Source organism: Phymastichus coffea, unplaced genomic scaffold, assembly GCF_024137745.1.
Source record: "Phymastichus coffea isolate CEN01 unplaced genomic scaffold, Cenicafe_Pcof_1.1 PCOF00010, whole genome shotgun sequence".
Taxonomy (NCBI): Eukaryota; Metazoa; Arthropoda; class Insecta; order Hymenoptera; family Eulophidae; genus Phymastichus; species Phymastichus coffea.
The window spans coordinates 194,305-200,304 of NW_026706821.1; positions in this window are offsets into that span (position 1 = coordinate 194,305).

Consider the following 6,000-nt stretch of genomic DNA (forward strand, 5'->3'; position numbering starts at 1 on the left):
GGCTTTTGCATCACGATAATGCCTCTGCTCACTCATCTTTGCTTGTGAGAGATTTTTTTGCTAAAAACAACACCATAATCATGCCTCAGCCACCATATTCACCGGATTTGGCCCCATGTGACTTTTTCTTGTTCCCAAAACTAAAGAGACCTGTGAAAGGACGGAGATTTGCAACGATTGAAGAGATAAAGACTGCATCGCTGGAAGAGCTCAAGGCTATACCGAAAAGTGCTTATGAGAAGTGCTAAAGAAAATATTTTAAACAAGAATTATAATTTACTAAATTTACCATATGCCCTATATGAATTTACAGAGCTTAAGTAAGAATAAACTAATTAGAATTTGACAATTTATGATATGTTTATTTTTTTCTTAATTCTTCAAAAAATAGTATGAGAATATAAATTATATTTGTTACAATACCTCTTTCTTTGGATTTTTACTCTTACTGCTAGGCTACATATCGAATTGTACTTGAAAATATATAATCAGTATTTTCCGAGGTTAACATCAATTTAATATGCTGATAACTAAACAATAGCTAAAATTGTACAATTGAGAATTTTCTTATTTTCCCTCTTTAAACAAAACTAATTTGAAACGCGGAATTCGGACACGATATGATGATAGAACAGCCACAAGTGTACAACAGACCTAGATGCGTTATGAATAGGAAAAAAACAAGTTTAGGATGGGTGACCGAATGCTCATCGCTGCTCCCCGCAGCGAGTTTACGTAGCCGCAACTTCAGTCTCTCTCCGGCGGTCGAGGCAGCTGGTCTCCTTTCAGCTAGCTCCTTGTGGTAATTTCTTAGTTGCTCTAGCGCACGAGCAACGACTAGTCAATCCATGCTCGCATCCCCACAGCTCTGGGGGATCGAGCATAAGTGTAAATAAGGTTACAAGCAGTCAATTGTAATCAAAGTTAATAAACACAGTTAACAGTGTATAGTCTCTTTCATTTCCCTAGTGCGCATAGCAACCTTAACATATATGTGGAGAAGGTTGATTCGCACGCTAAGAAATGATTTGACTCCTTGATTTATTTAGTTTAAGATAGAACTTTATTTCACTTGATTACAGTAAATTGATGTAGTCTTTATTTACACTGTTTACTTGTTGTTTTGATTCACTGAGCTAGCGGAATTCAAATGTGAATTTCGTTGAGGTTCTCCCCTAGCGCTACAGCAACTGAGTGGTTGCCAGCGAGGAGCTGGCAAGGCGTTACCAACTGCCTCGCACGCCAGTGAGAGAAGGACTGCCGCTACTGGAATTCGCTGCGGGGAACGAGCGCTTGCTTGCCCCGCCTTGTTGCCGACGACTGCGGAGTGCTGACCTCTTGTGGCCGCTGCTGTAAGCTTGGCGCGACCGCCACAGCCACTCCCTCCCTGGAAGTTAACTGATCAGAAGGTAACTCAGATGCAGGTTGTGACCTGGTGCTTTTTAGGCAGGACTTAAGTGATCCTGGCGTAAGTTTTAGTTTGGTTACTCCTTTTGAGACTGCTTGCTGCGTCAGGGGTACCTGAAATGATACCGATTTGGGCTGGACTTCATTGGTTTGCCGTTTAGACTGTGACGGCTCGTCCGAAGAGATGTATGCTGGTTTCAGCATTGAAGTTGATACGGTTTGAGGATTTCCGCTGATGTCTATGACGTATCGCTGGTCGTCCAACCTTTTGATAATTCTATAAGGTCCAGAGTAGGGCGGAGTAAGTGGAGGTTTAACTGAAACTCCCAACTTAAAAACGTGGGTGCATGTATGCAGATCTCCATGAATGAATTGCTTGGTTGATATATGATGTGCAGTAGGCGATGGCCGTATGACTTGAAAGTGCTTTCGCAGATGATCTAGGAAGGTTACCGGTGATTGCGGTGAGTCCTTAGTTATGAAGAATTCTCCTGGAACTCTGATCGTTGTTCCAAACGTGAGTTCGGCAGGCGAGGTTTTGATATCCTCCTTAAAGGCTGTTCTTAATCCTAAGAGCACTGTGGGTAGCAGCTCGGTCCAGGCAGAGCTAGGCTGACACATCAGTGCGGCTTTGAACGTTCTGTGGAAGCGTTTAACCATTCCGTTTGATTGCGGGTGGTAGGGCGTTGTACGGATTCTTTCCGCCCCAATTAGCTTTGCCAATGAGCTGAAAAGTGCGGACTCAAATTGAGGTCCTTGGTCCGTGGTTATTGTTAGCGGAGTGCCAAAAGTAGCAATCCAGCCAGAATAGAAGGCGTTGGCTACTTCTTCCGATGTTGCCGTTTTCAGCGGTATTGCTTGGGGCCATCGAGTGTATCTGTCTATCAATGTGAGACAGTATCTGTACTCATTGACTAAGGGCATAGTAACTATATCTAAATGTATGTGATTAAATCTTGCTTCTGGAATCCCTAAGTCGGCAGGGTGGCTTCGAGTGTGGCGATGGATTTTCGCCCTCTGGCACTGAATACATTGGCGTGACCAAGTAAGTGTATCTTTACGAATGCCTGGCCAGAAGTATTTTTCTCGGATCTTCCTGGCTGTCTCTCTACCGCTTGGATGAGCCGGGCCATGAATGACGTCGAATGCTGTCCTCCTCAGAAAGGGTGGTAGAAAGGGACGTACTACTCCCGTTGATGCTTCACACATGAAACGATATCCGTCTATTTCTATTTGTTGAAGACCGCTGATATGTTCGCTCTCGCAGTTTAAAGAAACTTCGTAGTCAGCCTGGGCTTCACTAATAACTGGTGCACTGAGCCTGGTGGGCATATTGATTGTGCAGATTCGAGATAGCGCGTCGGCGACGACGTTCTGTTCTCCTGGGATGTGAACGATTGTTGTGCAAAATTGGCCTATGTAATCTAATTGGTAAAGCTGTCGTGGCGATGCTTTGTCCGGGCGTTGCTGGAAAGCTTTGGTAAGTGGTTTATGGTCAGTCCTGATTACGAATTCTTTGCCTTCTACAATGTGCGCAAAGTTCTTGAGCGTCGCATAAATTGCAAGTAGTTCACGATCGTAAGGACTATAATTGCGTTCTGCGGCAGAAAGTTTCCTAGAGTAGCAACCAAGTAGAGTGTGTTTACCATCGATTATTTGTTCGAGGGATCCACCCAATGCCGTTGCAGATGCGTCATGCAGCTGTGAGGATGATGGGGGCTTGAGGATGCAGGAAAGCTGAAGATGTTACCGCTGCAAGCGATTTTTTGGTGTCCTCAAAAGCTTTTTCTAAATCCGATGTCCATGCTATCGGGGTTCTGTCTTTTTTCTTCATGCTTTTTACGCACTCGTTGAGTAGAGCTTGCGATTCAGCTGCATTCGGAATTTGCAATCTGAAATAGTTGATTGCTCCCAGAAATCTCATGTCATGAATGGTAGCAGGTTTTGGTATGTTGAGGATGGCCTCAACCTTTTCTGCTGGTGGCTGAAATCCGTCGGCATTTATCTTGAAGCCAAAAAAATTTACCTCTTGTTGACCGAACTGGCACTTGTTCCAGTTTATTTTCAAACCTTCTTCAAGCAGGATGCTCAGGACGGTTCGTAAGTGGTTAAGATGCTCTTGCATGGTGCTGGATGAGATGAGTATATCGTCTATGAAGACGGAAACGTAATTAAGATTTCCTAAAAAACTGTTCATGTATCTTTGGAAAGTTTGTGTAGCATTTTTTAATCCTAAAGGCATTCCTAGAAAGTCAAATAGACCAAAAGGAGTAGTGATTGCTGTTTTCTGCACGTCCTCAGGGGCTACGGGGATCTGAAAGTATGCTTTCTTTAGATCTATAGTTGAAAAAATATTTTTTCCATGAAGAAGAAGTAATAAATCGCTAATCCTCGGTATTGGGTAACGATCTGGAACGGTTTGTGCGTTTAAAGCTCGGTAGTCGCCTGTCGGGCGAATCTTCCCAGATGGCGATTTTACCATATGAATAGGACTGGCGTAGGGACTGCTCGATGGCCGTATGATCCCTGCTCGTAGCAGTTCCTTGTACTCTGCTTTTGCTGCTTGCAGTTTCTCCCCGATCATTTGACGAGGTTTTGCATAGACTGGGGGTCCTGTGGTTATAATGTGATGCTGGGTTTTCGCCGTTGGTCCTACAATTTGGCCTTCCATAGCTACAAACCTTTCGAAAAATTTATTGATGAGCTCTAGGCATGCATTAGCAGTTGCTGGTTGCGCAGGAAGTACTGCTGAGATTGAGTGCGTGCTGGAGCTTTCGATGCTACAATGCGCTATTAGACTGGTTGTAGCGTCAACCAGTTGGCGTTTTTTTAAATCTGGCACGAGGCCATAATATTTGAGAAAGTCTGCCCCTAGAATTGGGACTTTGACATCGGCTAAGACAAAAGACCACGGGAATACTCGCCGTAAGCCTAAATCTACCTGGATAGTCTGACGACCGCTTGTTGTTATTGTTGATCCATTGGCTGCAGAAAGGTGTATGTCGTTTGTAGTTGCCTTGTTTCCGCCACGGGCCGGAATGATTGAGACTACCGAACCACTGTCGACCAAAAAGCGGATGCCTGATGTGCGGTCGGTTACATGCAGTCGGTTCTCTGAAACGGACTCGCGATATGGGGTTAGGGCGAACGTTGTGCTGCTGCCTGTCGCCTTTTTAGACAGCAGCCTTACTGGTTTCCCGTCATTGAGGGTTGTTGCGCTTGGATCTGGTTGCTAAAGTAGTTGCAGGGTCGGTTGCAGCGAGTGGATGCCTCGCCAAACCTGTGGTGATAGTAGCACGTGCCATTTACGTGAGGCCTAGACTTAGAATTCGAGCGATTTCGATTAAAAGCTCCTCCTTGCCGAGAGGCTGGTCGTGATTGACGTGGTTGGGCACTAGCTTCGTCTACGTGAGTTGATAATTCACGGGTAGTTTTAATTAATTGTAGCAGGAGGGATTTTATTTCAGCTAAGTCTGATGCGCGGTCCTGTCCGACAATCGCGGGGTTAATTGATTCCATCGCGAATACGGACGGTGCTATCGGCGTATCGACTATGGTATCAGCAGCGTCGAGCAGCTCATCAGTTGTGCTTACTTTAAAAATTTTTAAAATACTTTGCGCATGGCGCGGCAGCATACCGAGCCATTTTACTTTAACTAAGTCTTCAGTTGCGTTGGCTCCAGCAAGGTCAACCATTTGCCTGTACAATTGAGATGGCTTTTTGTCACCAAGGTCGAGACGTGTCAATAAGGTCTCTAACTTTTTGTCAGCTGTTGAGCCAACCCGCTCAATTAGCCGTGTTTTTAATAGCTCATATTTATTATGCTCAGGATCTGCTTTTAAAATGTCGGATATTTCTCTTAGCGCGCGCGTGTCAAGGGCACCAATGGTTAAATGATATTTAGATTCATCTGATTTAATACGACTTACTTGAAATGCCGATTCGGTTTTTGCGAACCAGAGCTCAGGTTCTTCAGCCCAAAATGGCAAAAGCTTACATGCCGATATTGCAGCTATGCTGCTAGCTTCGGAGTGCATGTCAGTCATACCTGCTGTCTCGTTGTTTGCAGAATTAAAATTGAGAGTGCGAGGTTGAAAATTCTCGTGAGGAATGTGTCTCAGATTCCGTCGCTGAGTTTGTAGTTCGAAACTGCTGGAATGCGGGCTGTTTATCTCTGGGATGTTTATAGTAGCGTCAAGGTCGACACTGTTGTCCCACGCCGGTGTGTCTTCTCGCGGCACAGAGGAATTTCTGGAATGGCCGCTAGTACCCGGAGTTGATGAATTTTCTTCTTGAGTTGTTTGCATTCCACTGCAAGGTCGTTGAAAAACTATACCGAATTTTTGTAATTATATTTTCACACACTTTTTTGCAATGCCACTTTTCTTCTTTTCTTGAAACGCGGGGTCACCAATGTGGAGAAGGTTGATTCGCACGCTAAGAAATGATTTGACTCCTTGATTTATTTAGTTTAAGATAGAACTTTATTTCACTTGATTACAGTAAATTGATGTAGTCTTTATTTACACTGTTTACTTGTTGTTTTGATTCACTGAGCTAGCGGAATTCAAATGTGAATTTCGTTGAGGTTC